Source organism: Erigeron canadensis, chromosome 3 (assembly GCF_010389155.1).
Source record: "Erigeron canadensis isolate Cc75 chromosome 3, C_canadensis_v1, whole genome shotgun sequence".
Classification (NCBI taxonomy): domain Eukaryota; kingdom Viridiplantae; phylum Streptophyta; class Magnoliopsida; order Asterales; family Asteraceae; genus Erigeron; species Erigeron canadensis.
In genome coordinates, this window is record NC_057763.1 from 16,401,547 (window position 1) to 16,413,600 (window position 12,054).

The following is a 12,054-nucleotide window of genomic DNA, read 5'->3' on the forward strand; positions in this document are numbered from 1 at the left end:
TTCACCCCGATAGTTAAAACACATAAAATAGTTTGAAAGGGGGCTATGACTCACTTGAATTGAGAGTGAAAGAGGGCTGATCAAAAGTGAGATCTCCGGCTAGTGGTGTCTTTCCTCAAGCAAGCCTAAACCATGGTATTCGAAATATGCACAACGTAAGTGTGTGTCGCATGACTAGTAAACTAGATCATGAGATGTATGCTAGTAGACTTGCCCAACTTTGGTTGTCGTTTAAATTATGGAATTCAATTACATTATGTTGTTCGCCTCATTTGGTTGGAAGACATTTGGTAGTAAAGGTCATTCATACGATTTTGTTCGGTTATTGGAATTTCGGTAGTTTAACTTTGTATTATATATATTTTCCATTGCATGCTTTGTTTAATACCCATATTTGACATTTGTGTTCTCATAATATTAATGTTAATATATGTTACTGATTTATAATTATTTCTTTAATTTAATATTATTTAATTAATTTATTTACTTATTTTATTGGTTTATTAATTAAACAATTCCTTATAATTATTTTTAAGTCCTTAAATTACCTCTAAAATTCATAGATAATTATAGATGGATTATCTACTGATTTTCAAGCCTTTTTATTTGTAACATTGTGATTCTTATATTTATTTGTGCCTTATTTCTATTTATTAATCATAATGATTATTAGTCTTTTACTTAATAATTTACTTTTAATTGTATAGTTCTTGTTCCCTTGCTTGTAGTTATTTTTCCCCAGTAGGTTTTGGTCACTTTTATCATTGGTTAAGTGGCTTTGATCAGATTCATGGTTTATATAGTTTATTTATTATTTATATACCTCTTAATTACCATTTTAATTCATTAAATCATAGAAATCCTTACAAATCACCACAATTTTTAGTCCAAAAATTCCAGCCCTTTTTAGGCACCTTTATCAATAAAAATCTGTAACCATTCAACCTCTCTTGTGTCTTGCTTAAATTGAGGATTTTATAATTGAAAATCGTTTACCGAAATAGTGATTTTAGCCTCATTTCTTAGGCTATTAAGGTACTTCAAAATGGATTTTCATCCTAAATTCAACATTCACAGTAAGTTCATCATATTTTGGTGGTTCAAGTCGTGATGGTGGTGGTGGTGTGATATGTGCAATTTAGTGCTTTCGGTTAGTGATTATTTGACCCGAAAAGACGGTTTTTGAGCTTATTCTTGCCATGCATCAAATGAATTGAGTTTTATACTTTAATATGTCATATTTCCAGTATGTTCATCACATTTTCATGGTCATAAAGTTATGGTGCATGTGTGTGCTCAAAATGCATTTTAACAAGCTTTCGGTTTTCGATTTCAAGCATATTTTAACTTGTTTTGACCCAAGCTTTATATAATTGATATTTTGTGAATTTTTCCCAGAATATTTGCATGACTTTTAACCTATTTTTCAGTTGACACAAGTCTAGCTTCACCTCATAGTCCAAACAACCATCCAACTTTCTTAAATCTAGCATGCATGTAATCATCTCATCATTTTTAACAACAAATCTTTATCCAACAACAATCCATCAACATAAAAATGTATTTTTATGAAATTTTCCAGAAATATACATAAACATTATATAAAATATGTTCATCTTTTTATATAAAAAGTTACTTTACACTAATCAACACATATCCACCTTTTTGATGCTAACTTTCATAGATCCAACACTTTATCAATAAAATCTATATTTTATAAATATTTCCAGAAATATTAACTTCATAATAGTATGAATATATCCATCTTTCAAAGGAAAAATCATATCAAAAGCTATATATATGTAACTACACTTTTGGTCTTTAACTAGTTGAATCCTTGGACTTTCTTCATGGATTCAACATGCATGAGCATGGAAGAAGGATCCTATCAACTTTGCCCTCACCAAGTGTATATTCAAGAGAAACATGAAGAAAACATGGACTTTTGATAAAACCTTTTTAATATGACTAGAATAAGATTAATCTAACAAAGAGATGAAGATATATACCCTTGAAGAACACTTTGAGATGAAGAAAAGATGGCAGAAAATCGTGCCTTTCTTGAACCAAATAACCCTTGATTCAACCTTATATTAACCCTTAAACCTTAGCTTAACACCACCCTTGCTTAATCTAATCTAACCCTTATTATTAACAAGTTTTTAGATGAGTTTGTGAGCTTTGTTCTTCCTTTGTTTGTGGCTGCCGAAATCAAGAAGAAGAGGGAGGAGAGGAGAGTTTTTGAGAGAGAAAATAAAGTTGGTGTGTGTAGAAAGTGAAGTGTGTTTTGTGTGAGTTTCAAGGGGGAGTTGGAAGGAGTAATATTCAAAATGTGGAGTGTGAGAGGGGGGAAAGGGGCCGGCCATGGGGGGGGAAATATTGAAGAGTTTTTTTTTTTTTTTTGTATAAAATTAGTGTATAATATAAGTGTAAGTATATGTAAATTTTGTATTTGTTTGTAGTGTAGTTAGTTAAATGTAAGTATTGGTTGTTTTAGTTAGGAATATTATATGTGTATAAGTCATGTATATTTATGTTATGGATATATTTTGTATTTTTAGTTGATTACATAGGTCATTGGTTGTAGATTTGTATTAATTTTTAGCTTATATGCTTACTTATTAAGTTTTCGACGCTTTTACGTACATAATTCTTCCAATTATATTTTTAGTTGAAAATTTTTATTTATCATGATCATATCTTCTTGATTTGGTTTTATTTTTGATTTGTTGGGCATTCCATAGGAATTTTTGATTGGTATCTCATCTCATTTGGGAGTCTTAAGTTGTTATTATCGTATCGATTGATCACCTCTAAAAATTTTCGTTCCGAGGTATTTTCGTTAGGAAATTCTTATACATATTATTAGCTTTAGATTACTAATTTGGGGCATTACCTACTAGCTTCAAGTATAACTATGGCTTGCGGGAACATAGATAACCTAACTAGCACATATATAATATTAAAAGTACGGTTGTTACATCCTTACCCCCTTAGAAGAATTCCGTCCCGGAATTTGAGTTTGCTTAGGGAGTAAGTGCGGATATTTCTCACGTATGAAGTCCTCGCGCTCCCATGTAATTCGGGTCCGCGCTTTGTATCCCATCTGACTTTAACTATAGGGATCTTGCTCCTCTTAAGGCGTTTCTCATCGCGGTCAAGAACTTCTATTGGCTCCTCGCGAAATTGGAGCTTATCTTCCACTCGTAGTTCCTCGAGTGGAACTACTTTCGAATCATCCGCCACGCATTTCTTTAAATTTGACACATGGAAAGTGTCATGAACATCTCCCACTTCTTGGGGTAATTTCAACTTATAGGCCACGGGGCCTATTCTAGCCACAATTTCAAATGGCCCAATGTATCGAGGACTTAACTTTCCTCTCTTACCAAATCTCACTGTTCCTTTCCATGGCGACACCTTTAGGAGCACTTTGTCGCCGACTTCAAATTCTAGGGGCTTCCTTCTTTGATCCGCATAACTCTTTTGCCGATCTCTGGCGGCTTTAAGCTTTTCTTTAATGATAGCTACTTTGTCCGTTGTTTCTTGGACAAAATCGACGGTAGCTAGACTTCTTTCGCCCGTCTCTATCCAACACATCGGAGACCTACACTTGCGTCCATATAAAGCTTCAAACGGTGCACATTGTATGCTAGAGTGATAGCTATTATTGTATGTAAATTCAGCATAAGGCAAGTGCTCATCCCAGCTTCCATTAAATTCTAATGCACAGGCTCTTAACATATCCTCCAACGTTTGTATTGTTCGCTCACTTTGTCCATCCGTTTGAGGGTGGTAAGCCGTGCTTAATGCTAGTGTTGTGCCCATAGCTTCTTGCACGTGACCCCAAAAACGTGAGGTAAATCTACCATCCCGATCGGATATTATGGACAAAGGCACGCCATGTAGTGTTACAATCTTCTCGACGTACAAGCGAGCTAGGCGCTCGGTGTTCCAATCTTCTTTGATGGGGATGAAATGGGCTGATTTCGTAAGACGATCAACAATCACCCATATAGCATCATGACCTTTCTTTGTTCGAGGCAATTTTGTCACTAGGTCCATTGCTATTTGCTCCCACTTCCATTCGGGAATCTCTGGCTGCTTTAAAAGACCAGATGGCTTTTGGTGCTCAGCTTTGACCATCGCACAAGTCATGCATCGGCTCACATATCGGGCTACGTCCCCTTTCATTCCAGGCCACCAAAAATCCTTTCTTAGGCCTTGATACATCTTATCCGCGCCTGGGTGAATTGAATATTTCGTATTGTGAGCCTCATTCATAAGTACATCCCTTAAACCATTTACCTTCGGTACCCAAGCTCTTCCCTTGAAGTATAAGATTCCTTCATCATCCTTGTCAAACCTCATTTCCATACCGCACAAGGCTTCATCCTTAATGTTCTTCCCTTCAAAGGCCTTTGCTTGGTCTCCTAAGAAACGATCTCTTAGAGACATTCTTACTTGTAAGTAGCTGATTCTTGCCCTTGGCACCTTAGTATTCACCTTCCTACTAAGTGCATCGGCAACGACGTTTGCCTTCCCCGGATGGTACTTGATTTCACATTCATAGTCATTCAGCAGCTCCATCCATCTCCTTTGCCTCATATTCAACATCTTTTGATCAAAGATGTGTTGCAAGCTTTTGTGGTCGGTGAATATGGTGCATTTAGTGCCATAGAGATAATGTCGCCATATCTTCAAGGCGAATACTACGGCTCCTAACTCCAGATCGTGTGTCGAATAATTTTTCTCATGTGGCTTCAATTGTCTAGACGCGTAGGCAATGACCTTGTCTCTTTGCATAAGCACGCATCCAAGTCCTTTATTCGACGCATCACAATATACCACAAATCCTTCCATTCCATCCGGCAACGCTAGTATGGGTGCTTCACACAACATGTTCTTAAGCGTTTGGAACGCTTGCTCTTGATCTTCACCCCATATGAATTCTCTTGACTTTTGGGTCAATTGGGTCAGAGGTACCGCAATTTTAGAGAATCCTTGGATGAATCTTCGATAATAACCTGCCAATCCTAGGAAGCTACGCACTTCCGTTGGCGTCTTTGGTGCCTCCCACTTCTTAATCGCCTCTATCTTAGATGGGTCGACGTGAATTCCTTTTTCGTCTACGAGATGTCCAAGGAATTGAACTTGGCGGAGCCAAAATTCACACTTAGAAAACTTAGCATACAACTTCTCGTCTCTAAGTAATTGCAATATTATTCTTAAATGCTTCTCATGTTCATCCTTACTACGAGAATATATCAAAATATCATCAATGAATACTATGACGAATTTGTCCAAGTATGGCCTACAAATTCGGTTCATTAGATCCATGAAAACGGCGGGCGCATTTGTGAGACCAAATGGCATCACCAGAAACTCGTAATGCCCATAGCGCGTTCTGAAAGCCGTTTTAGGTACATCTTCTTCTCGTACCCTCAACTGATGATAGCCGGATCTAAGATCGATTTTCGAGAAATGCGACGCTCCTTGAAGTTGATCGAACAAATCGTCTATTCGTGGCAGCGGATACCTATTCTTGATCGTCAGCTTATTCAACTCCCTATAGTCTATGCACATCCTCAGAGATCCATCTTTCTTTTTGACAAAAAGAATTGGAGCACCCCATGGCGAAGAACTAGGTTGGATTAAGCCTTTATCAAGCAATTCTTGCAATTGCTCAGAAAGTTCTCGCATCTCGGAGGGCGCTAACCTGTACGGTGCTTTAGCTACGGGGCTGCCCCGGGAACTAAATCAATCATAAACTCCACCTGCCTCGTGGGTGGGAGTCCAGGTAGTTCGTCAGGGAACACATCTAGAAAGTCCCTAACCACCATGACCTTATGAGGGTCCTTACTTTTTACTTGCTTATCCACTACTTGTGCCAAGTATGTGTGATATTCCTTACGTAAATATTTCCTTACTTTCATAGATGACACTATCTTGGTTTGGACCCCCGCCCTATGGCCTTGTATTATAAGCACCTCATCATTATCTAAGGGAATTTTAATGACCTTTTCATGGCAAAGTATTTCTGCACGCATCTTAGACAACCAATCCATTCCTACTATCACATCAAAACTTCCTATCTCAATGGGAATCAAGTCTATACTATAATCCTCCTCGTCTAAAGTCAACATACAATCAAAAATAATTTCCTTGGCCTTATACTCGTTTCCATTAGCATATTCGATATAGTAAGTTTCATCAAGCTCACTAGGTTTCTTACCAATCATTTCCTTAAATTCAAAAGAAATAAAACTTCTTTCGGCTCCAGAATCAAATAGCATAGAGGCATAAACATTATTTAATGGAAACGTACCTACGATGACATTTGGGTCATCACGTGCCTCATTCGCACCCATGGCATACACGCGTCCTCTAGCTTGACCTCCTTGGTTCCCACGATTCTGGTTGGCATTGATTCCTTGATTCCCATTGTTTGCTTGATTTCCTCCATTACCTCGGTTCACTTGATTCCCATTATTGCCTCGGTTTGCTTGGTTCCCACGATTTCCAACATTCCTATAGTTGCCACGGTTTCCATTTCCATTCCCTCGATTGCCTTGAGCTCGTCCCAACCTAGGACAAGCATTCCTCCAATGCTCCGTGCTTCCACATTCATGACAAGTTCCCCGGTTTCCTCCAACTCTTGTTCCCCTACGGCAAGTGGCAGCAAGGTGTCCAAATGAGCGGCAAATCGAGCATAGCCTACATTCCCCCTGATGGGTGTTGCCACATCGGTTACATCTTTGTGCCGCACCATTGGTGATTCCATAATTCCTTACAATCTTTTGCCTTTTATCAGGCCCATTCCCCTTACGATCACCAAATCGGCTTCCTCCTCCTTGCCTTGAACTTGACTCGCCTCGCGAGTATTTCCCAGTCCTGACCAAGTCATTAACCAATCTTGTTGACAAACTTATTGCTTCTTCCAGTGTGGTGGGGTTTGCTGCCGTGACCATCAATCTTACTTCCGGTACCAATCCGTAAATATACCTCTCAACTTTCTTGGCTTCAGTAGTCACCATATCAGGTACCAGCACACACAACTCGTGAAAACGAATCGCATATGTCTCTAACTCCATTCCTTTCATGGCATGGTTCCAAAACTCAATTTCCAGCTTTTGGACGGCAGGTCTAGGGCAATACTCCCTTTTCAATTCCTCCTTGAGCTGCTCCCAGGTCAAAGCATTCATCGTGGCGGCACCCCTCGTGGTGACTTGGAGGTTCCACCATGTGAGTGCCCTCCCCTGGAGCTTACTTGCCGCAAACTTGACGCGGTCGGCTGGCGCACAATCAATGATATTTAGGATTGCCTCCATGCTTTGAAACCAAGTAAGTAACCCAACGGGACCCTCCGTCCCATAGAACTCTTTGGGGTTGCAAGACGTAAAAGTCTTGTAAGCATTTCGGTCAGTGGCGTTTCCTCCACCTTCTTGCCTTCTTGCCAAGTTGATGGTAGCAGTCACGTTCTCAGCGATTTGAGTGGCAATGTTTGGCATGGCAGCATTGATTTGTTGAGATATGAGAGTCGCCAACTCAGCCCTTCGTTGAGCTTCTTCCTCTTGGCGTCTAGCCTCAGCGCTTGTCTCTTCAACGGTCCTTCGTGGTGCCATGTCTCTACAAAGGAGAACATAGTTTAGTCATTTGTATAAAGGATTATGTGACATGGACCCGACTCACAACTTCCGATCTCACACGTGTTCGTTTAGGTTACTTAGTGTAATAAGGCCACGTTTGTATGCATAGGTATACCTATATATTCCTAAATTCATTTTCCTTCCTTTAATCACAACCTACTTATCATTATGAATTACAAGTGGTTGGGTAAGCTTAAAGCATGTCCATCTTGTTTTTGGGCCTTTTGACAGATTTTTCCAGAATCTGTATACGAACTTGAAGCTCAAAAATGTGACCCAAGATGGACGAACTGGGCAAAACTCATAAAATATAAAATGTAGCCCCATGAGTTAGATTTCATCTCCAATTGGAATCAGGTCAAAAGACCAAATAGAACTCCAGATATGGCCGTTTTACCAAAAGTGGTCAGAACTGATTTCCTGCTGTAACTTTTCACTTTGTAACAAGTATAACCATAACACACATAGATTAACACATCATATAAAAGCAAAAAGGCATCAAGCTTCCATTCCAATGATTCAGCATCAGTTTACAAAATTGCCATAAGCCCACAAACAAGTGATCGTAGTCACACAATCACAAACAAGTTCAAGGAAATCACAACAAAGTACAAATAATTGTCTACCGAATAAGTTCATGAACAAAACATCCTTAGGGTCATTTCCTAAGCACAAGAACTACCACAATGGAACACACCGCTGCAAGAATACATCCCATTATGAATATCACTTCATAAATCCGGCGCACTCCATCTATTACCATGCCGGTATCTTCTCCCATTCGCCTCATGGCTCCCAAGGTTCTTTCCATCATGACTTCTTGATGTCGAACCCTCACTCGGGCATCCCTTAGCCCACCGGCTATGTCCCACACTCGTTCCCTTTCCTCCCGAGTCATACCCATGGGATGTGGAGGGGGTATTCCATAGACAGGACGGTGGGGGTTTTCTCCTAGTCTTGGCCCAAGGTGATAAGGATGATCGCGGGGGAGGCGTGGATGGAAGTATGGGTCGTGAGTTGGGAAGCGTCCATCGCTTACATTCATGGCCGCATTTTGTCTCGGCGGTGTGGGAGCTCTAGGGGCTGATGGTGGCCGTGGTGGAGTAGGCAAACGACGTACCGGTTGGCTAGAAGCAACGCTTCTAGCACCACCACCATTTGATGGGTCTTCCGTGGGCTCGGACTCCTCCTCCTCCTCTCGTTGTGGGGGCTGTTGGGAGTCCATTGTGGGCTCCGTCTCCTCGCTTTCTTCTTGTTCTTGTCGCCTCTCCCTGACCATGTCCACGAATGCATAAATGTCCCTTACTTGATTGGAGTTTCTTGAGGCTTCACTCCTTTGCGACATAATATTCCTACACAAGTCACATAAAGCATAAGATGACGACTCCACTTGACGCTTAGACGACCATTTGCAACCGACTTGACCATTGACGACCCATGTGACCATTTGCGGACAGCAAGACGACTTGACGGACCGAGACGACCTTAATCATTTGACGACAACCAACCAATTCGACCTACGACTCACAAGCTTGACAACCGAACAACATTATGAACATCCACCACCGACGTACCCAACAATAATTAGTAAGACTATCAACGACCAACTCGACACTCATGACCCACACGACCATTTAGAATCAACGAAATGACTAGAATTTAACTTGTGCATTATGTCTAAATAGGCAAAGTAATGCTAGCCAAGTGGGGGTATTAACTAAGGGTTCTAATAAGTAATGCAACCATTGGATTTGGTTATGTATCTTTTGCACCAAGAATCGTTTTAAAGCTTTATTTTCAAAAGACTCCTTTTTGAATATTCCTTAAACAACTATTTCGATCATTCCATATTAAATTTTTAATTAGGCATAGTTGATCAGGCTATGCATAAGTAAAACAAGAATACTTTATGATCAACTCAATTGTTTAAGAAATATTCGACTCGTTTTGAAAATACGTAGGTTATAGCAAAAATTCTCTATAACCTTGGCTCTTGATACCATTTTTCTGTAACACCCCGACTAAGGCGGAAACACGAGATGCCACAGAACGACATGGTACAAAAGATTTAAATATAAAACATCAACTCAAGTTTTCAAATGACATTCAAAATCCAAAAGATTACAAATTAAAGATGACGTCCAAATCCATTACACAACCAAATTCATAATTAAAATGATTAAATGTTTGCAATACTCGTCCAACCATACAAGCATATTAGAGTCCAAAAGGGTGGTCCACGCTACGCACCTAAATCTTTAACCTGAAAAGCATGAAGAAGAAGAAGTGTCAACTACGAGAGTTGAGTGAGTTCATAGGTTTTTAACTAACAACATAAAGTGTATATATATATCCATCATAACCAAAAATTTGAGAGTCACCAAAATTTCCATGTATACCTCCAATGTCGCATTTGGAAAGCGTATGTTCCACTTACTATAATCAACGTAGTAAAATTTCTATCATATAACCACGAGGGTATAATTCAATCAACCTTGATGAGTAAATGCTTGAGCCACTACTACTACCATTTTTTTCGAAGTCCAATAATAAATAGATAAATCTTGCACGAGCTGTCAATCAAGTGCCGTAACAATAATAATAAAAAGGGGTCGTGCCATGGAGACGACCTAAGTAAGGTAGCTAGAACACCCGTGGTCGGACTGGAAGTGGAGGTTGTCACAAAGACAACCAACCTTCCACCGTTACACAATTGGGTGGGTGGACGAAACCTAGTTGCGCAACTAACTAACTACAGGCCTCCATAATCGGAGTAAATAGTAGTGAACCGAAGAAAGCGGTTTGACAGAACTCAAGCTCATCATATAAATCATTTATCATAATGAACATACGAAACAATTTCATTTCATAATCATAATATCAAGAATCATTTCATATATTTGTAATAATAAAAGCAATTTAGCTTATATATCATGCTTTTCACCCCGATAGTTAAAACACATAAAATAGTTTGAAAGGGGGCTATGACTCACTTGAATTGAGAGTGAAAGAGGGCTGATCAAAAGTGAGATCTCCGGCTAGTGGTGTCTTTCCTCAAGCAAGCCTAAACCATGGTATTCGAAATATGCACAACGTAAGTGTGTGTCGCATGACTAGTAAACTAGATCATGAGATGTATGCTAGTAGACTTGCCCAACTTTGGTTGTCGTTTAAATTATGGAATTCAATTACATTATGTTGTTCGCCTCATTTGGTTGGAAGACATTTGGTAGTAAAGGTCATTCATACGATTTTGTTCGGTTATTGGAATTTCGGTAGTTTAACTTTGTATTATATATATTTTCCATTGCATGCTTTGTTTAATACCCATATTTGACATTTGTGTTCTCATAATATTAATGTTAATATATGTTACTGATTTATAATTATTTCTTTAATTTAATATTATTTAATTAATTTATTTACTTATTTTATTGGTTTATTAATTAAACAATTCCTTATAATTATTTTTAAGTCCTTAAATTACCTCTAAAATTCATAGATAATTATAGATGGATTATCTACTGATTTTCAAGCCTTTTTATTTGTAACATTGTGATTCTTATATTTATTTGTGCCTTATTTCTATTTATTTAATCATAATGATTAATTAGTGACTTTTACTTAATAATTTACTTTTAAATTGTATAGTTCTTGTTCCCTTGCTTGTAGTTATTTTTCCCAGTAGGTTTTGGTCACTTTTATCATTGGTTAAGTGGCTTTGATCAGATTCATGGTTTATATAGTTTATTTATTAATTTATATACCTCTTAATTACCATTTTAATTCATTAAATCATAGAAATCCTTACAAATCACCACAAGATTTTTAGTCCAAAAATCCAGCCCTTTTTAGGCACCTTTTATCAATAAAAATCTGTAACCATTCAACCTCTCTTGTGTCTTGCTTAAATTGAGGATTTTATAATTGAAAATCGTTTACCGAAATAGTGATTTTAGCCTCATTTCTTAGGCTATTAAGGTACTTCAAAATGGATTTTCATCCTAAATTCAACATTCACAGTAAGTTCATCATATTTTGGTGGTTCAAGTCGTGATGGTGGTGGTGGTGTGATATGTGCAATTTAGTGCTTTCGGTTAGTGATTATTTGACCCGAAAAGACGGTTTTTGAGCTTATTCTTGCCATGCATCAAATGAATTGAGTTTTATACTTTTAATATGTCATATTTCCAGTATGTTCATCACATTTTCATGGTCATAAAGTTATGGTGCATGTGTGTGCTCAAAATGCATTTTAACAAGCTTTCGGTTTTCGATTTCAAGCATATTTTAACTTGTTTTGACCCAAGCTTTATATAATTGATATTTTGTGAATTTTTCCAGAATATTTGCATGACTTTTAACCTATTTTTCAGTTGACACAAGTCTAGCTTCACCTCATAGT

At 38.2% G+C, this 12,054-nt stretch overlaps 1 long non-coding RNA gene across 1 annotated transcript; it reads right to left on the minus strand.

Annotated features, from left to right (window-relative positions):
* Positions 1–9,784: 9,784 nt before the first annotated feature.
* On the minus strand, positions 9,785–10,682 carry LOC122590903. Its single transcript, XR_006322626.1, has 2 exons — positions 10,643–10,682; positions 9,785–9,912 (listed from the first exon to the last, which is right to left on the minus strand). It is a non-coding gene; the product is annotated as an uncharacterized LOC122590903 (long non-coding RNA).
* Between the last annotated feature and the right edge of the window lie 1,372 nt (positions 10,683–12,054).